Genomic DNA, 21,289 nt, shown 5'->3' on the forward strand with positions numbered 1-21,289 from the left:
TCCTATTAGCATATCTTATGACTGTCAAATGAACCCAATAGTGCCATATTTACTACATAGCTGCCATTCATCTCTTGAGAATAAAAAAAATATTAATTCCCGACTAAGGTTTTGACCCTGTCTCTCCGTTCTTTTCGTTGCATATTTTTTTTCCTTTGACCCTCTTTGGGCTAATTTGAATAAAATATAATTTTTATCTCAAAGAGAACGACGTTTGATATTCGAACGAATGTTTTTCCCTCATTAATTGGGCTCGACGGTGGTTTTATTTCGCTCGGACTCAACCTCCATGTCTCTCGGAGCCTATGTTCTCTTACGAGCTACAAAGGAAAAATATTAATATTTAATTTTTGCTGAATGAAGGGAAGCATTCATTTAAAATTAATTATTGAGTAGGTCTAAATTTGACCCGAGTATTTATGGAATCTGAAATAGTCCAGTCGAAGCGCGAGGGTTTATAATTTGAAAAGGTCATTTGGAAAATCCACACTATTTTCGTAGGCGGGAAATTCTGTTTTTGAAGTAATTTTCACATTTTTTTAAATATTGGTAGACTCTAGCAAACTCATATTCAGTGTTATCGAAGGATTTTCTGGGATAAAAATATCTATATTGCTTTATGGCGTCAATGTGGAATCAGTTACATACCTGTTGCAATAGCAGAAGTAAAATATTATTCAAGTTAGTAGAAATGAAATATTCAGTATTTCAAAGATACCAAACATGATGTAATTGGTCATGAGCATCCTGTTGGACACAAACTGAATTGTTTGCTTTATCCAATATTCATTTACACTTTGAGTGCTTAGGCCTAAATGTCTTCCATAAGGTTAAAAAGTATCACATTATAAGTGATTATATAATAAAATAATATATTTCATTCCACATCATGGTACATGAAATTTTAACAGCTTAGTTTTTACTTCCGAGATTATATGCATTATTATCATGGTATTCTACCGATTAAGGTAGGTTTCCATGGAGTACTAAAGAAGTGATCTGGGAGCCTCCTTTTCCTTCCAGCGCTACCTTCTTCAATTCACTGTAAGACCTACTCCCTTTCAATCTATCTAAAAATCCTATTCTTCTCCTTCCCCTCCCTCGTTTCCCTAACATTCTACCCTCTAACACTATTTTCAACTGATATGATATAATTCATCATATACCTAAATATAATCATATAATTTCTCACTCTTGTAATCAAATTGATGAGATAAGATATGTAACAGTAGAGGAAACCTATTCCAAGGTGCGTATCCAAAAGCTGAGTTCTACATTGAAACCCCGCCATCCATTTTATTAGGAGAAATGGGAACAGGGAAGTGTCATAGTGAGGTTCAGAAAGGTTGAGCTTTCTCAGATAGGTAAGTATTCTTAAATGCTCCAGCATTCTAAGCCTAGCTCGTATCTTTCGAGTCTCTAGCGGCTCCCAGCTTAATTCGTGTAAAAGCCGAGAAATTCTTTCTCTTCGCTCCTAGTAGTTTATGACGAATCGCTCAGCATTCCTCTGCATTTTATTTTATTCACATATTAAGAAGGGATGGACGGATCCAGGATTTTTTCGGATCCGGATTCGGATCGGATCCTTAATTTTCGGAGCCGGATCTTTCAGATCGGATATTTTCGGATCTGAATGCATTTTCAAATTCCTGACGCTGAGATTCCCCCGATGATTGTTCCATCTCTTGGGAAGAGTCGCACTATGTGCCAGTCGCATTTTGCCTTTTTTTATTTTCCCCGGCTGAAATTCTTCTACGTAACCTCTGCGAGAGCTTTCAAACAAAACGGTTCATGAGTCGGACAAGAATCGCATGCGACGGCGCATTCGAAGATAGAATCGGAACTCTTTCCACCCTTATGGGACGTTGAATTCACTGAAGCTATTATTTAAAATTTCGGATCCAGATCCGATGTCTTCCGCGACTTAGGATCCGATGTATCCGATGAAGGGCAATATCCGCGGATATTTGGATCCGAGGTATCCGATCCGACCATCCCTAATAATAAGTTTTTCTGAGCCGGAACCCAATTTCTCGCCGCGTGTGAAAGGTGGCGTGGCATGGCGAGTGCGAAATAGTACTTCTCTTTTAGTTGTTCATCCGAAACCATCCCACAACACGTCGTAAATATTATTATGTGGTGTAAGGGAGATTCTGGGTCGGAGTCCCAGTCAGGCCGCAATTTTACCCTCAGATTTCTGGATTTTTCCTACTACCACAGCATAGTTGTCCTCTTCCTTTTTCTATAATGTTCCTATCCCTTTCTTTTCTTACCTCTAAATTTATTTGTATATATATATAACCAGTATTAATCACCTTTTGAGTATTAGACACTCATGTTAAAATGGCTGGCAATATAATTTTATGTTCGTTACGTAGATATCCTTCATTTCTCGCCCTTCTCATTGTTAGGCTGCATGTTTATTCAGAGGGCGGTGTACCTCCCCTTTCCGTGCCAATTCGTCTTCATTGCGTGCTTAATCATACCTCTCGCTTAATCCGCAGACCACCTCAGTGCTGGCGTGCACCTGAAAATCCAAACAGCATAAATCCTCCGTTGGCTGTCGACAGTCGGAACCGAGGTTGACGCATGTGGGGGCATCTGTTATTTCTCGCGCGAACCAACCGGCGAGGTGGTTCCCGTGACCCGGCCCTTCCCCCGCCCCCGGCCCCTTCTCAAATCCTCCCACGCTTTGGGCAGTCCGTGTATTAAAACCGCAGGGCTGTGCCCGTTCATTAATAATCTTCCCTAATGGCCTGGTTCGGCTCATGTCTCACGGAGGGGCATCATTATGACTCATGATTACATATTTAAAGAGAGGAGCTTGAAATTACTAATTAGGTGCAACTACGAATCTTGGTGCTTCGGTAGGAAAAATTTGGAGTAACCAGTGGTTTATATTTGATTTTTTTAAATAATTTAAAGTATTAACGGAGATGTGGGTGTGGAGAATAATCGAGAAGGTAAATTGGACGGAGAGGAGGAACGACGAAGTGCTGGACGTGGTGGGTGAAGAGAGGCAGTTACTATGTGAGATACTGAGGAGACTGGTGGTATGGATGGAGTGAGTGCTGAGCGGGGAGGGGATGTTGAAAAAAGTGTTAGAGGATAGAATGTTTGGTGAACGAGGGAAAGCAAGGAAGAGAGTAGGTAGGATTTTTAGATATAATGAAATCGTTAATTGAGAAGAAAATTCCAATTGAAGGAAAGGAAAGCTGCCTGGACGATTCTTAAGTATTCTATTGGAGCCTATCTAGATCGGTAGAATACTTTAATAAGAAACGGATAAGTAACTGATATTACCAATAAATCCTGATGAAGGATGAGTTCACTGAACTGTCCATTTTGGTGGATGAATAGATTTCCGCTCTACGCCTCATATCAGACTTACCACTAGCTTTCCTTTTCCCTTTTTTGCAAATATTCTTGTATCAGCTATTTTTCATGTGCACACGCCTCCTTTGCTGATATAATTTCTTCCAATAATGCAATACGTTGGAAGCATCTCAACGAAAGTATCCAAGAGACAGACGGTCAATATAAAAGAAAATGCCAGTTAAATAACGGGTACTTATAATGCAACACAATAAATTCTCGAAATCAAACCACTTCCACTCAAAATAAAGACATATGTATTACGATAAACTTATATAATGCATAATTAATGTGAAAACCATTAAATTGAGAATTAACAAAAACTATAAACCTACATGCACTTCATAAAACTAATTCTGAAACCATAATATTCACAGCATTTTAATTTAAAAAAGAGAATATGAGGCATATGTTCTTTTCTGTGAAATAGCCGGCTGATTTTACACCGCGGAAAACTGGAGTTTTCGCGGACATCTTTCTTCGTATGAATTTATGAGGCACGAATTCTTGACAAAGCGTAGCGAATCGTGTAAACAGTTATCTATAGTACTTGACGACCACATCCGTTTTCTTCTAAATACCCTCAGAGTACCTCTTGTCCCTTTTCCAGGTACTACATATCTCCCTCCCTAACCCTTTTCCCTTTGCTCAACTTGCCCGTGTAACGCCGAGGGAGGGAATAAGAGGGCTGGAATTAGCGTAATGAGCTAGCCCTGGGAAGCGTGTATGCGCATTCATTTGGAACGCCTTCCCCTTCTTCGAGGGGGACTTAGCTTGCCGTCCAACCGGATCTCCAACTTGCGGACGCCGCGAGGGTTTGACCCTTTATCGGTCAACAATTCCAATTTTGAGGTGAAGATATTCTTCGGCATTTAACCATATTAAGTAGTATAACATAAACGGCAGTGGAAACGAGACCAGGCCGGGCTCGCCGGGATACACTCCTGGGGCAGTGTCTGTAAGCGCTAACTTTTCATCTCTGCACCACAGAAGTGGGAGGACAAGGTAGGAAAGAGGAGGGAGGCGCCGCCGCGATAGGAGTCCGTTGACGCCTCCTGAGATAGGATAGGGTTGGAATAATAGGGAAGAGGAATCCCGGACCGTCACAGAGGCGGGCGGGTCCTACTACTAGCGAAACCATAATTTAATGTTTCTACAGAAAGGAAAAAAATCCCTATGAGGAAGGAACTTTCTACGATTTTCCGTAGATTATAACATAAACGACAGTACTTGTTAGTTTATTTGCAATTTTTTATTAATTATTGACGTTAAATGTTAGTATACAATGAATAAATGATTATTTAGGCATTGGCGAGAAATAAATTCAAAAGAGGCTCAATAATGAACGTGAGACAGAATGGCATGGGCTTTCGCATGACCATAAACAATCAATTTTATCCGCAAAACTGACCAGTTATTCACGAGGTAGTGATCTGCTCTAGTCAATGTTGAATTTCATAATGCATTAACGTAGATCTGGGAAACTCCAAGATATGACGGTAGTTTACTATGCCTTTACAACACGTGTTTCTTCCGAGATACATGGCCCGAAGTGCAAAGGAATACGTGGGGATCTCAAACAACAAATATACATATGTTCAAATTGTTATATGGAAATATAAAATAAGATTTGTATTTAATTTTTTACAAGTTACAGTTTTGTAATTGACAATTTCATAATAAAATTAATATTTTTCAAGTTATTTGCCTATAACCGATTAAAATCGTTGATTTTTTCATCAAAAAAACTGTTACTTTCAATCGCAAATAACTCGAAAAATATTAATTTTACGCAAACAACGGAGAGAACATTTTATTATTAGAATTTATCCTTCTATCGATTCTTGTGGTCAAAATATAATTAAAATTTTCCACCCTCGAGATGGGGTGGAAACCACCCCCAGGGTAAAAGCGCCCGTCAGCATGATATAGATTTTGATTCTTGGATTATTCCCTACTTATTGTGAAAATTTAAAGAAAATCGATTCAGTTTGAAAAAATTGCAAGCCAAAATGCTTCATTTCCTGGACTATTTTATTTTATTCTCAAACCACCAGATACAGCTCTAATTGGCAATTTTACACCGGGGTATTGAACGAATTTGACAAGGAAACGTACACGAACAACCATGCCCTGGACTGGGGAAACATACCGAGGCGGGACTCGAACCCGCGACCTCTTGTTTAGCAGGCGAAGACGTTACCCCGCCGCCACCGAGGCCGGCAAAGACTTCTTTCTAACTCATTTGGCCGGGTAGAATACCATTTACTGTAATAATTGGACTGTTTGACTTTGTTTGCATTTTGTACGGTATATACATTTGTTCAAATAAGTGCACCAAATACATGATCTAAGCTCGTCAATCGATCTATAGAATAGCACATTTTTTTATTTTACCTTCTTGGGACATTTATATGGGTACGAGGGAAATAGTAGTGATTTTTAGAGTACAACGTAACATCATGAGGGTGGGATAAGGGAATCGTACAGTCGGTCCATAATGACGGAGGCTAGTTGTCTGATTGAATTGGGACTTGAGAGTCATGGTTACTGGGGTCTGCACTCCAGCCAATGCAATCTTCTCCTCTTTCATACGGCATCGTCTGAAGCCTGTGTAAGAGGCTTAACTCGACCCTTATTACGAATTTCCCGTACTGGTCCTTTCTCAGGAGTCTTGCGACTCCTCGAACTGTTTCGATTGGTGCATTTCCCTGAGGGCTTAGTACTTGACGTTCTACGCCGACGATAAATTTTCTTATTGAATGTATTAACAATAATAATTATTATACTAATGATAAGTTTTTATTGCTTCCAAATGAAACTATTTTCACAATAAATGTATAGAGTTTTCGTGCAAAACTATGGGAAACTTTATGTTGCATCTAAGATTATATATAAGATATTATAATATGTGGTGAGGCTACCTTACCAGAATTAATCGCTGCTAATTTTATTGAAGAACCGTACAGAAATTATGACAAATAATTTTAGGGTACATTTTTACTGTGAACCAAGTGTAATACGAGTAATGTAGACAATTTCACGCGATGGTATTGAATAAATGGTCAACATGGCTGTTAGTTGCCATTCCGCTGTCACTTAGAGAAATTTATTTTAATAACAAACAGGAAGTTGTATACATTAGGTGCCATGCACTTAAACGATATTTTAAAGAGGGATTATTTTTGTTTGATAAGATGTACAAAAAGCAGTGCCTTTCTCTCTGCCATTGTCGACAAAGTTCCATTTTCCTCTGAATCCAGGCCTAAAGCGCTGACTGCGAGTGCCCCTTTCATCGAGAAGAGTTTTAAGGAAAGAAACCTCGCTCCTTGCGATGCAATTTTCTGCGTTGCAGTCTCCCAATTTTTATTTTGAATTACCCCCCTGGTCTTAGAAATCCGATTGATGGCTTTCTTTTTCGGTCTTCGACGTCTTTGTACCTGCAATATAGTCATACGTACGTATCACAGAACTATTTAAGGTAATAAATCCCATTCAAGGCGTCTGCCGGTGGCGGAAATTTTATAATTTTTCCTCCACGATTGCCTAATTCCTTTTCAAAATTCCCATTTGAACAGCAAGGTGTCCTATTGAATTATTTTGTATGGTATTACCTTCTTCACTTTTTAGTCCTCGTAATTATTAATGTCTGAGGAGAAACTTTTCATTATTTTGTAATTAATATAAGTCTTTTAAAATAAACTAATGTGTACTGTTACTTTATGATATATGTACTTAATATTCTTAAATGTAAAATAATATTTTAACTTCACAATGGAATTATTGACCGACTGAGGATTGGCAGAGAGCACGAATTTCGGATGTTCAAGGAATAAAAGTACACATCTTACCAGACGTTTAGATTTTAGCACATAGTGGATGTAAAGGTACACATTAAGAAAATTCATGAAATGTTGAAGTTGAGAAATGTAACTCAAAATTGTTGGGCAAGATTATATTTCAAGGCCTAGTGAAATTATTTTATCTAAAATTAATGGGACAAAAACAAGGTTGATAACACTAAAGATGATATTAAATATGATATATGATGATAAGATATATGGTAAATAAAAGTAATGAAAAAAAATACAGATGCTACTGCATAACATAATGATATTTCAGTTTTTCCGTCCTGTATAGGATAGGTGGTTAGAGTAGGCACTCCTTTGTGGAAAACAAGACATAGGTAAAGAATGGACAAAAGTGAAAGGAGGAACAAAAAAGAAGTAAAATTAATAGCACAAGTTGAAGATTCTAGATATGAAGTATTTGGGTGAATGTGATGAAATATGGTCGTGCGCCCTTATTTTTTTAAGTCTTATGGCCCTAGAATATCTGAAGAGGGTAAAGTTCGGTCAATATAAGTTTTATTTTCCGCCCACCCAGTTCTACATGGCGGATGATAATGAAAGTGTGTTAGATGGGTGATGGGAAGCCTTGATCGGTCTTCAAGTGAAGAGAAGAGAGGGAATGCACGGAGGGGGATATTGGTTGAGGAGCGAGGTCCCTCCGTTCCGGTGGGACATGGTCTCCCATTAACAGATGAGAAGCATCGACCGCTGTGACCCTCGACTTCCTTTTGCCCTCTGAACCTCATCAAGAATAGGGTCCTTGACAAAAATGTGGATGGAATTTAAGTGTGCGGCAGGTCTTCCTGAGATCATCTGGCAAATAGCGTGAAGTTAATTTCGACTTCCTGCGTCTGGCGTAATCCGCTATTTGTAATTAATCCAAATTGTGTGATTTGTTGACTTATTTCTTGCTTAAAATTTACAATTTCATATTGAAATTTTCAGCTTATGCAGAGTATACTCATACGTTTGAATAACTGTGTGATTTGTCTTCCATAAATTCTATGGGAAATGTTTGTAGACAAATCAGGAAATATCCTCTTTCACGCACCCTTATTCTTATGACCTAGTCCCGCTTGCATGATGAGTTTTAGCCAGGAGTATATAAATAATCGATATCTACCACATCGTAAGATAACTATAGATCCAGGATTTCGTCGGTGTCGTCAGTGAGATGGTAGTGCTATTTTCATTAACATTGAATTATTACTTTTTACAATTCAGGAATAATTATTTGTGGTATCGGCACAGGGTAAAAGGAGAACTCTTTAATTGTCGTTTTACGCAATTTCAACGTGGATAGACTTGGAATAACATTCAATGAATTCAAACGTTTATATTTCTCGTAAGAATTTATCTTCTTGATAGAAATTCTTACAGAACTCTTACCGTTTCTGAAGGATTTTCTCATGAATGTTCCGCAAGTTTTCGAAGGACAAAATCAATAGAACATATAAATTATGTCTTAGCTATATTTTTAATATTAGTATATCTTGTTTTTGAATTTTTGTATATGTTCGTTAATGGTTTTCGTGTAAAGAAGTAAGAGTTTATTTCTAAACGTAATCAATAGCATTCTACTTCATGAGAGCACTTTCTCTTAGCAAAATAGACATTCATTTTAATTCGTTGTTGCATCGGCAGCCACTGCCATGATTCCTAGCTAGAGTGATACTATATGGTTTTCATGTTTTTCCTCCCGTCGCTGTAATTGGTCGGTAAGCCGCTTGGAGGCGTCTGATTAATTTAGATCTCTGCATGCGCCAATCTGGAGTGTCGCTTTATCCCCTGAGTGCAATTTTGGTTTCCTCTTTTCGACGCGGGCTTTGTGCGACGTAATGAATCCCTATTGCAGAAGCGTGAACAGGAGGTGGGGGAGGATTTAGCTGGCGTAACCGCTTAATTGAGAGTCAAATGATCCCGGGAAAAGGATTTGGTTAAAAGAGTGGACCGCATTCGGCGGTGGGTTTCACTCTAAACTTTCGTCACGTGATGTAGTCATTCGCCCCCCTGCTTCGTCTCTTTTTGTTCAAACCTCGGATTTTTAATACTTTTGAATCATTTGCATATTGTTGGTTGACGTAGGGGATGATTACTATGAAAAGACATGCTCGCTCGTCATAATTCGTGTTTATTCTTGATTACCTGGTCTGGAGAAGAATGGAGAAGGTGAAGTGGACGCAGAGGAGGAGACGTTGAATTAGTGGACATGATGGGAGAGGAGAGGCAGCTTCTAGATACAGAAGGAGACAGAAGGTATGGATGGAGAGAGTACTGAGCGAGAAGGGGATGTTGAAAACAGTGTTAGAGGGTGGAATGTTTGGTAAACGATGGAGAGGGGGGAAGAGAATAGGAGTTTAAGATGGAATGAAAGAGAGTAGGCCTTAATGTGAATTTAAGTCCGTGAAGGGAGGGGAGACTCCTAGAATGCCTCTTAACCATCTCACGTAAACACAGAAAATTTCCACCGATGAGAGAATTCTCTGAATTATAATTATCATCAAAGTATTCTACCGATTAAGGTAGGTTTCCATGGAACACTTAGGACTTGTTACCGAAATTTTGATGAGGTCGTTATTATTACTCAATTATTCTACTGATTAAGGTGGGTTGCCATTGTGCATATACTAAGTATATTCTGACAATCTTCTTTCGTTCCATGGACTCCTAGATTCACAGTAAGGCATGGTTTTTTCCATTGTATCTAAAAATCCTATTTTCTTCCTTCCTTCCCCTCGTTTACCCAACATTCCATCCTCTAAAGGCCTGGTTACACAATACATTAACAGGTATGGGTTAATGTCTAAATGTACGAACGCGATAATTAACGCCAAAATGCACCGTGTAACCACCAAACTTGTGCGAATGCATGAACAGAAAATAGAACCTGTTCTAATTCGGTTCATGCATCCGTGCATGTTCCGTTCCGGTCCACCAAAATCATTCATGCGAAGGTACATTAACTTGTACGTGTTAATGTACCGTGTAACCAGGCCTTAACACTCTTTTCAGCATTCCCTTCCCGCTTAGTAATCGTTACATCCATATATTCTGTCGCCTCCGTATCTTATCTAGAAAGACTAAAGAATCCGACTCATATTTCATATCAAATACATTATATACCCACTAACAACTGCGCATTTTCTAATTACGGGACGTGGATGGTTCGAGGCTATGGTGTGTATGGTCTGGAGCTAGTGAGAGAAGCAGATGGCTGTAGCGAGTGTAAGGAATGAGGATGCTCTTCGGGAAACGTCGTGGTAGCTTTTTTTCGAAATGGAATGATCGCAGCCTTGATGCATCGTTATGACGGAAAGAGCGGGGGAAAGGAAGGGATTGGCGAAGATAGGGCATGTCTGGAGGGCGGGAGGGTGTACTTAATATTTCAGAGGGGTGGAGCGCATCTGCATACCTCTCAGCAAGTTAATTCAATACGCGTGCGATGAGGTGGGTTGGGCACCGGCCGTTTATCTAAATTAGGGTAATCGCCTTTTGAATTTTTCGATATGATTTCGGAGTATTTTTATGATAGATTTATCATTGCGATTTTTATCTTTGGAGAATTCATAAAGGATCATATTATGTGTCTGTGCTATCAGCTGATCTATTCTCCTAGAGAAACAGTATAACCATCTATTACTTCGATTAATCCTGATAAACTCATAAAGCAATTGGAAGAACTCGGCCATTGATAGGGCCTGCGCCAAATAACGAATTGTGCTCTTACTGTGCACAAGCAGTTAAAATTAAAACAGTGAGAGTCATTTTATTATCGTGCACCATTTATAATTCTAAGTCAAATAGTACAAATACAATGTGTCATTTAAACTCGGATAACCGTTTTGAAACACTCTTTGTCGACAAAAATGTTCTTTTCATAATCTATTGTACGAAAATACAATAATTGCAAATTGCCTAATTCAGATGTCAGCATTGCTTTACTTGTAGCTTTGAGCTGGTTGAATTGCTTTATATCGATTGAAAGCATTTATTTCCATTAAATTAATCAATCGCGAAGAAGAAATATCAGTTTATAAAGTTTATCTATTCTTAGGTTTGTAATTTGATAACTTTTACAATTTTAACATTGAAGTTGGGAGTTCAATTGCTGATTTCTGCTTTTTTGCAACTACACGGCCTACTTGGATACCCCTTACTTTAGTCACTCTGAGTTTAGTCCTGGAAATCCTGTGCTCGCAATCATCGTCGGACTTGTGCTAGGTCATGCGTCGTGTGATCCAGGCTTAAGTTCAGCGCGGGTCTCAGGCGGTTCCCTTGCTGTGGGTAGGGAGGGATAGAGCGTGCGTTGAACGTATTTTTTGCGACCCTCGCTGCACGGAACCTTAGGATTAAGGCTTGGCCGGATGCCTCAAGGGCCTGTGGCATACTTGGATGGCGACGTCGATTAATGCTCTCTGTGGTATGGATTTTTGCCGTGGAATGTGCGGCTGCTGTGTAACATCTGCTGCATTCGCTCCGTTCCTCTTCATCTCCACAGCCACTTCCATCTTTGACCATCCCGTCGCTTCTTTATCAACTCCAGTAACTAACTATTACATCCACGGAGAGGTGAAGAAGCGAGGGAGTCCTAGACGTGGTGGATGAGGGGAGAAAGTTCTGAGGAGACAAAAGGGTGTGGATGCATATGAAGGATGCTGATAATATCGTAAGCTCTCCTACCGATGAGGTGGAGAAGTTCTTCTGGGGTTCTTCGCCGAGTCAAAATCGTTGCGATGACGATTTAGGACCTTGTTATCATCTCCCAAGGAAGAGATCCGTTTCAGTTGTTTACCACGATTAAGGTTTCTCGTGCTCTGCAAACTGGTGACTAACGCGCCCTACATACGAATCCGCGATAAGGGGAACCTGTCTACCGGACTTGGTTCTGTTTGCGCCATCAACTTCCTGTCGAGGCATCCCTTCGGACATCGCATGTGATCATTCACTTCAGTGCTGTCACTCCTACACAGTGGTGACTATAGTTACACCATAGAATACGTGAAGGTGGCCCCAGTATTTCTTAATGCTGACTGGAGACACCTCAAATGCAATATTCATGCTTTTAACTCGTGTTCTACTTTCCCTAACCCGGCGTCTGTGATTTTAAGACCGCGTCACGTAAATGGTACCGTATACCCTTCTCGTAAGCATCGTATGCATCCCTGCAAAACGAAGCATTGTAATTTTCCTTTCTAATTTCATTAATAAAAATAAAACTTGAATGAACGTAACGCTTTAATCGTCTCAAATAGGGTGGTTTCCTATTAATTTTTTATTGCCTAAATAGGGTGGTTTCCTATTAATTTTTTATTGCCTAAATCGAAAGAATATTACTCCTGGAGTACGCATTTCACGCTCTTAGATTTTCGAATGACGATATCTATTACGCGCGAAAACGCGACGGCTAAGTATGAATGCTGGGAAAACGCCGTGTGACGTATTTCTGGTTCCCGCTGCCGCCTTGTGGGGTGATCTTGAGACGAGGCTTCAGCGCTGATACGACGCAGGCTGCTAGCAGATAGCGCTTGGCTTAAATATGGATTATTACTACCTTATCAATCGAAGGAAACTTTCCGGCCTTAGACAATTTTAATAAGTGATTATTAAGAGATGTTTCCCTGAGCTCTGTGACTCATACATGCATTGGTAATCTCAGACGATATAAAACTCCTATCCTCTCGTGTAGAAACTAGGTCCCTGTGACGTCACGTGGAGTGGAATCGCATGGGCGCCAATCTGGCCTTTTTCAAATGCGGTTAAAATTGACCATTGCCATTCATTTAAACTAGGATTTCTAAAACCAAATAATTTGTATATTATGAAAACCCTAATAACGAATAGCAATCAATGCATTTCGTTTTCTTTGATGAAGGAAACTACCCTATTGCTGGGAGTTATAACGATTGAAACGAATGTGATATTAATATTAGTATGTGTAATTGTAATATTTTGTAGCGACCCATGGAATAAGGTATTTGGTTGAATCGCCTAGTCGCGGATAAATTTATACCAGAAGATATTGCTTCCCTTGTAAAAACTTTCGTTTCCGTCATTCAACTGTCACGTGACTGCTCTGGGATATTCGACTTGGTGGCGCCAGTAGTACTTCCTCCATTGGCGCCGCTGCTGATTCATTCTTGACTCATTTCCGTGAAAGATTTATTTCATTTTATTTCTCGAATAATGTGAAAAATATAAAATGAAGCATCTCGGTTGATGTGGAATCGCTTATCGATAAATTTTGTCACTTGGTAAATAAATTACGATTTTATACTAGTTTCATTTTTCACAACGATTTCGATTCGAAAATTGTCGATACACTCTATCATTTTTAACAATGATTCAGCGCTCTTATCTTTACTTATATACTTAGTAGATACTCGTTATCGCGGTTGTTGATATTCTCTTTTTAAAGGGTATACTTCCATTTTTAATTTATTAATTCCGAAATAAATCGATTTATGTGACCCTATTTGTCGGAAATCATGTTTTATCTTTTCTCTTGAAAAAGGATCCAATTTTGCCGAAAGAGAATTCGATGCCAATATTTTTTAATCTAGAAAGACAATTTTGAACATTTCCTTTGCCTATTGTCGGGGAAATTTTACTGGTGTAAGTTTTTAGCATACCCAACTTCCGTCCAAAAACTTAAAATAATCCATTTTTGTGACTACCGTGGTTCATCGCCTTCTTATGTCTAATAATTTCTTTTTTCCGACTAATAGGCCTTGATTTCGAACTGAAAAAACATCTGTGGCGTAAGAATGGGTATAGTTGGGGTATGGTAATGGGTATAGTTAATTTATAAATTGGATATCTTTTTCCGTGTATGTCAACCTTAACGGTTAGATTACCTGTGATAACAATTATTCTGCCAGTTGGTCTCGGAAATCGGTGTAGCGTGATCATCACCCCGTACCCAAAAACCCTATCTCATTTTTACCTTGCTCATCGTGGTGGGTTAGGAGAGGCAGCTTCTAGATGAGATGCTGAGAAGAAAGGAGGTATGATGGAGCGAGTACTGAGCGGGAAGGGGATGTTGAAAACAGTGTTAGAGTAGAGAATGTTGGGTAAACGAGGGAGAGGAAGGAAGAAAGTAGGATTTTTAGATATAATGAAAGGGAGTATTAGGCCTTACTGTTAATGTAAGAGGGAAGTCCATCAAACGAGGGAAGACTGCCGGAATACCTCGTAATTTCTCCATGGAAACATGCCTTAATGAGTAGAATACTTAAATAATTCTCGATTTCTGAAAGGGAACGGATGAATTGAACATGAATGGATGAAAAAATCATGAATTCAGTGCATTTTATTGGCCCTCTGGGTAACCAGAAATAGAAATAGTATATTATGAGAGAATGACATGATGGTGAAAATCATGGCAAATGATGTAGTAAATGAAGAATATGTCGCTATGACAAGTAATTGGTACAAGATGTTATATTACCCGTAGTAAATCCACTTTAAACTGCAGATCACTACCTTAAGTAATGGTTATGAAACAGTGACTATCTCTTTAAAATTACTGGCCTTGGAAATATGCTAGCGTCATCAAGAGCTACGGTTTTTTTTAGAAACATGAGTATTCAGACACCAAATAAACATAGGTGACTTTATTAATGAAAGATAATGGTGAAAATGCGGCAAGGGAAAACCCTAATTGACATCTTTGTCTCTGGTGAAATTTTTGAGGTAAATACTGCCATGCGATTTCCTACCTGCCCTTGACTTACTACGCCACGCAAAACGACCTTCCTGCTATCTAGTAATGCCTCGCAAGAGGTGACTTCCCAAATAACGACAGGAAACGAGCGCCCGTCATTCACTTTGAAATAAAAAGTGTCGGCCTTCGCACTGGGCTTTTCTAATTCTTCCCCGTTTTGATGCGTGTTACAATTCCAAGTGACGGCAGCTAGATGTTCGGACGAAGTTCTTTGCATTAAGTGCCTTAGTACCTTATAATATGAGACAGCAGTCACAAGTTTATTCTAGATCCTCAGGTTGCATCAAGTATGCTCCGAAGGGAAAGGATGAAATTGTGTTTGTGAGTATCCATCCTCTTTTTACCGTACTTTATCGAGTTTAGATATGCATATTCGATTTTTCTTACTACTTCGTTTGTAGAAAAACTTTCAAAATCTGCAATTTAATTAAGACTGCTACGGTCATACTTACGAACTCATGGATGAATTATAGAATGAGCCAAGAATATAGGTGTCGTTATGACAATCAATTGATACGAGATACATGAGCCAAAAATCATGCCAAATAAATTACAAACGTTAGCACCACTGCACAAAATTCTTTTAGTTATTCGCGACTAACTGCTGCTTTTATCAACGAGAAAATAGGGGAATATAAATAGCTCCGTAGTCTTTGCACAAGGAAAATTTGTTTACTCGTAATTAAAATGTGTTAATAACTCGAAAAAAACTCACGTCTTTTGTTTCGTTGAATACGAAATATGCAGCCTAGATAGTTTTGGTTTTGTGCATTATTTTGAATGGCGCTGCATGCGAAAGCCGGGTTTTAGAATGAACATCTTTGAATAATTGGATATAATTCTTTATTTTAAAGTTAACTGTCTCGGCAATGCCCTTCAGCGAACTTTTTCTGTTAGTTTTAACACGGGTGTTATTCCCGTGTTTGGCTTTCTTTATTCGTGTTTATTCATCATTTTTTTCATTGCTAGCGCAAAGGTAGCCTCTTAGAGGGTGTGTTAAATTTTGCTTGAGTTGCGTGAACTTCATCGATGTTAGATTGAAATATCTTGTTTAGGTCATTTTTTGTGTAAATTTAGTCCAATTTATATTGCTAACCAGTGGTTGGCGTCTAAGTTCTATGAATTTTTTTTCTTCATAAGAAAGGCCATTCAGTTTTCTTAGATACGGATCTGATCAAGTCTAATATTTTTTTAAGAAAATTGTTACCTTTGCGGTGTATTGCTTTGTACCTGGGCGCGTGGCTGGGTAGGAAATCACTTGTGTCTTGCTGTGCATTTAGGACGCCGGGACCCGCTTTTTGAATTGAAGCACCGCTACAATTCCCACTCTTCTTGCTCACCACCTGAGAACAAGGTTTCAGCGCTTACTTTATTTCCATAGTTATGATGAGTCTTATGGCCGTTTTACACGGTACACGTAATTGCGCAATCTGACGTACGTGCGAAGGCGCAATCAAAATTGCGTCGTGTAAAGCGGTGAATTGCTAGAACACATGCGAGAATGCGTGGATGCGAGACGGCAAAATAGCCCGTTTTAATTTCGTTCATGCATTCGCGCAATTCCACGCCATTTTAGAAATTAATGCAGGTCTAACCTGCGCAATTCCGTGCCCCGTGTAAAACGGCCTTTACATTGGTTGGAATCAACGACGGTGGTGAATCTCCGTGCAAGAAGAAATTTCCCTGGAAAGGATCTTGGCCTTGTCCGTCAAATGCGCCCGTCACGTATGCAACCCCGTCCTTCTGCATAAGCAAGTTAAGTGGAGGGGGGAGTTGAAAGTGTGAGGTGGAGGATTAATTTTTTGAGGGGAAGTCGAATGCCTCACACCAGCGTCCGTCTTCAGTCCGGAAACTGACTCACACCACCGCCTTCTTTCTCGGCAGTGCTCTTCCTCCAAGCGGGAAGGAAACAAGTCACATCCTGAGGAAGCGTTTGAGGCCGGGGAGCTCGCTGGCCGGGCCCCAGTCGACGGGGAAACTGAAGCGACCGTTGCGAGGGAATAGGGGGGAAAATGTGGGGGGAAGTCGCGGGAGCAATGGCTGGGTGGGAAATTTTCTTATCTCATTCCGCCCGAACTCCATTCTCCCCGAGTCTTTCCTTTTAATTCTTCGCCGTTCCGCCGAGGCCAGTCAGTGTCGGAGGATTTAGAAAGAGCGGCCGTGATTATTCCGTCAGACATCGCAATCTCTGGTCAACCCGGCAACATTTTGTGAACGCGCTGATTTTGGTTTTCTACCTTCGTTAACCCAGTCAAGTTTTAGAAATTCTGTAGCGTGTACCTGCGTGGAATCAAGCATTTGTTCTATTTACTCTTGGAAGTCAGTTCGCTTTTCATAGCATCCGGTTAATACAAGTGTTGTGAGAGTTGGAAATATATTTTTTTAACTTGCGTCGTTTCCCGTGTGCAGTCCCCAATAACTCGAGCCCTAGTGATCGACGATTGTGTTAGCGGAAATTAAAGTGGTTCCGTACAGTGACTTGAGGAATACATGCTCAGCGGTCGAGGGCGTTGACGTATCAGTGGAGAGTTTTCGTTGAGCGCTTTTCGTACCAGCGGTGCTTATGGGTCAAGATGGCTTTGTTTGCTCAAGGTGTCAGAGTTTGTCATGATTTCAGTGCGTCAATCGAACCCACCGTCTCATTAGTGGATTCGGAGACAAGTGTACGTTGGCGGTATTCGCGTACTGGTGCTGCTGCGTGTGAGTTATCCTCTGAGTCGATCAAAGGTTCGAGAATCTATTCAGTGCTCTATTTATTGATACATACTTTATAGTGTTTCAGCGTGTTTTGATGCGTCCCTACCAAGCGCAGGTTGTTCTGTTCGAAGAAACAATTCTTGTACCAATCGGTTGGTCAAATCGACCGGGTTAATCCAAGGTCCTGAAGACAATTTGGAGTTTTATCCTTGGATTGGTGATTACTACTGTTTCAGAATGTTTTGAAGCGTATCTACAAAACTTAAGTTGTTCGGTTGTAAGGATAAGGTGTTGTTACGATAATAATATATATCGTATAACGAAAGTCACTGTTTCTTGTTTTTGTCGATCCGAGGCTGAAAAAAAAACTCACATTACTGTGTCCATTGATTGGTGCTTATTAGTGTTTCGACACGTTTTGATGGAAATGTGCAAAGTGCTGTTCGCACGGTAGGGAGGATCGTTCTAAGTTCGCTGCAGTCGACCGTATCGTGTGTCGCGAGGATTACCACATGTTGAAGCACCGTTTCCCTCCGCCGTCGCCTCCGCTGCGGCTCACCATCAAGCGGAGGAACGCCGTTCGCCGTCGCTCGACTTCGTACACGTCGGCCGCGCTTCGCGATGAGGCAGCCCTCGACACACTGTCCCTGGCGGGCGTCGTGCTCCGGCGCCGGTCCATCAAGGGCCGTGGTTCCTCGTCGTCCGCCCCTCGATCCTGGCCGGACGCACCCTCGCAGGTAATAACACGGGGCGAACACATCTAGTGGACTACATTCTGTATCATATGGAATTTCGCGTCTTTATCTTGTAGTCTGGTATTTAAAATTTTCATCTCCGTTTATGTCGTTGACTTTGTTTTCAAATATATCTTAGTTGTTAGTGTTAATGGCCACTAAGAGATTTTTACGGAGGCTTCCGCGGTGATTAAGTGTGTGCTTAGCCTTCATAACAATTTGATCCACCTCTGCGGAGAGGAGATTTTCAAGAATAGCGGAAGATTTGAGAAACTGAGGAAGAAGAAATTTAAACTTCTGTCTTCTTTGGCTTTTCTCGAGAGATTCAGAGACTCGGACTCGAATAGATGCTCTGCAGATCATATGGACCCGAAGACGGGAGCTGGAACGCGTCCGTAACTGTTGTCCATCAAAAATGGATCGACGCGGCATTGACCCGAAAAACAATCATCGGTAACGAAGATATATTTGAAATCATGGCTGCACATAGAGATTCGTCGAAATTAGGGTAATTTTATGAAATGATTTGGTTTTATATTGACTAACATCCGACTTCCGCCCTTGCAAGTCCAGTGTTTTGATCTGCTCGCGAGTCGAAGCCTCTTCAGTGCTTGTATACCTCATGTTCGACGGATCTCGTTGATTCCATTTATTTTCTAGTATTAATCGTTGTCATTGGTAATTTAAATGAATTAAGTCTTCTCGTTGACTTACCGCGTCCACATTTGCTATATTTTGGAGCCGTGTCGATTAACCGCTTGTAGATTTTATCGTCAAATGTCTGGTTTTTGCTATGGATGCCGAATCCATGGATAGATATTCCCATCCGTAGTCAAGATAAGTACCGTATATATCATGTTTGAACTGTAAAGTAAATTGTAAATCTGAAATTTGGTGACGGTAGGGCAAAAACTGGAAAATTGATATTACCTTACAGTACCTGGTATTTCGATTCTTGGAAGTTGCGCTTTAGAAGCATGTTGCAAGTTATTGAAGCAAATAAGGAGGTTGCGCTTGAGAGAATAGGCAAATTTTGACGAATTATTTGACCCATTACTCTTACTTCACTGGTCTTATTTTATGGGGTATTAGAGACTTTTTTTTAACCTCAAGAGGGCACATACCTTCCGCTCCTTCCGGCTTATTTTTTGCCATGCGTTATTCGCCGGAAGCGTATATTCAAAATTTCGTGGCATGTTGATTAGACCCTGGTAAATTTGCCTGTTTCTAGAATTTGCCATTTTTACTCAGTATTGTCTCAAATTCCATTTTTTATATTTGAGGAACAGACAAATCTTGACTATGGTCTACTAAATTCGTTCGAGAATTTTCAAAATTATAGTATAAGTTTTGAACCAGCTTAAGATAAAATACGACCGGCCACAGGGATGGGAGAATCGTCCTCTTTAATTTATCCTCTTGTAGGCAAAGTCGCTACCATTCCTCAGTTTTAATATTTAAGACTTAATCATTAGGACAATTTGACACGGAGTATCTGAAGTGATTCAATTCTTACCGATCGTGAAAGACTGGAAGAGTCTAAATAAAATCATCTCTTCTGTAATTTTTAGAGTTTTTAAGCAATATCAGGCATGACTAACGGCTCCTACTCCCACTCATCTTCTCTCGGTAACTGAGATGACAAACAACTCACCTATCGTCTAGATTCATAGATAAGGTTCGTGACGAAATGTCTCTAGTATCTAAAGTTTGTTTTTATTTCCCGGCATGATTAACTTCTGCAGTATGTATGCTGCAATCCTCCGCTCCGTCCCAGATTTTGGTCTGTCGCTCATTGCACATGTAAATGGGTTTAAGTAAGTCACCTGACTGTACCCATCAAGGTGGGTTCCCATTGAGTATTTACGAATTATTTTGGCAGTCTCCCCTTCCTTTATGTACCTCCCTCTGCAGTCCACTATAAGGCCTACTCCCTTTCATTCTATCTAAAAATCCTATTCTCTTCCTTCCCCTCCCTCGTTTACCTAACATTCTTCCCTCTAACACTGTTTTCAACATCTCCTCCCCGCCAAGTTCTCCATCCATCCATTCTTTTTATCGCATACGTATCTCATCTTGAACCTGCCTCTCCTCACCCACCATGTCCAGTACTTCATCGTTCCTCCTCCTCTCGGACCGCTTCACCTTCTCCATTCCTCTTATTCAGGATTATATAATCTGTAAAAAGTTTCGACTTTTCACTCCTATCCGTCGCGCTTTCAAATACTGTATTACAAACCCTGTGGGAAAATGTCTCACTCTGCATTGCCGTTATTTTTTTATTATTGAATACGAAGCAAACAAAGTTGCTGAATTTTTCTCGCTGCTACGGTAAAATGTTCGATCGATTCCCCTCATACAGGTTTTTATTGGTAGAAATCATAAATACGGCATTCCTATTAAAAAATCTCGTTAACGATTTCTCTGTTAAAGAAAATTAACTGTAGCTTTTACTCAGTTGTATCGAGTATTGAAAATACGTTATCCAAGTGTAGCAAATCGTCGAAACCAAAGACGCATTGTAGCCCTCACTAGTTAAGTTCTTTTTATTGATCAAAAATGATACAGTTATGAAGCTTTACCGTATTTCCAGAGAAATTTTTTAAATTCTTCCGATACCTAAGAGTCAACGTAACAGCCAGTCTTCATATGACAGGATTATTCCATTTTTAGTAAAATACGTGCATTGTACAGTTATTTTAATTGATTTAAAATTACATTTAATTTTTATAAATGACAAATTTAGTCATTATTACTCGTTATTGTCGAGTTTATCTAACCAATGAAAGCCGTACTTCGAAGCGCAGATTCTACCTTAAGTCTGAAAATCTTACGTGTTTTCCCTCCCTGTTCCTCGTGCGGCTTTCCCTTACATCATGGCTCTCGTTCGAGTGCGTTTTGGGGCGTCG

The 21,289-nt window shown here is 40.0% G+C and overlaps 1 protein-coding gene across 8 annotated transcripts in view; it reads left to right on the forward strand.

Moving 5' to 3' along the window:
- The window catches only part of LOC124160239 (rap guanine nucleotide exchange factor 2), a 942,071-nt gene that overhangs the window by 877,443 nt on the left and 43,339 nt on the right, over nt 1-21,289 (forward strand). The window contains exon 1 of one of the 8 annotated variants that reach the window (XR_006865125.1): nt 17,054-18,383. The exons of the other annotated variants lie outside the window; for them this stretch is intronic. The gene's annotated coding sequence lies outside the window, so the exon portion shown is untranslated. Of the gene's footprint in view, nt 1-17,053; nt 18,384-21,289 lie in introns of those variants that run through there. 8 annotated transcript variants of the gene reach the window in all.

Source organism: Ischnura elegans, chromosome 6 (genome assembly GCF_921293095.1).
Source record: "Ischnura elegans chromosome 6, ioIscEleg1.1, whole genome shotgun sequence".
NCBI lineage: Eukaryota > Metazoa > Arthropoda > Insecta > Odonata > Coenagrionidae > Ischnura > Ischnura elegans.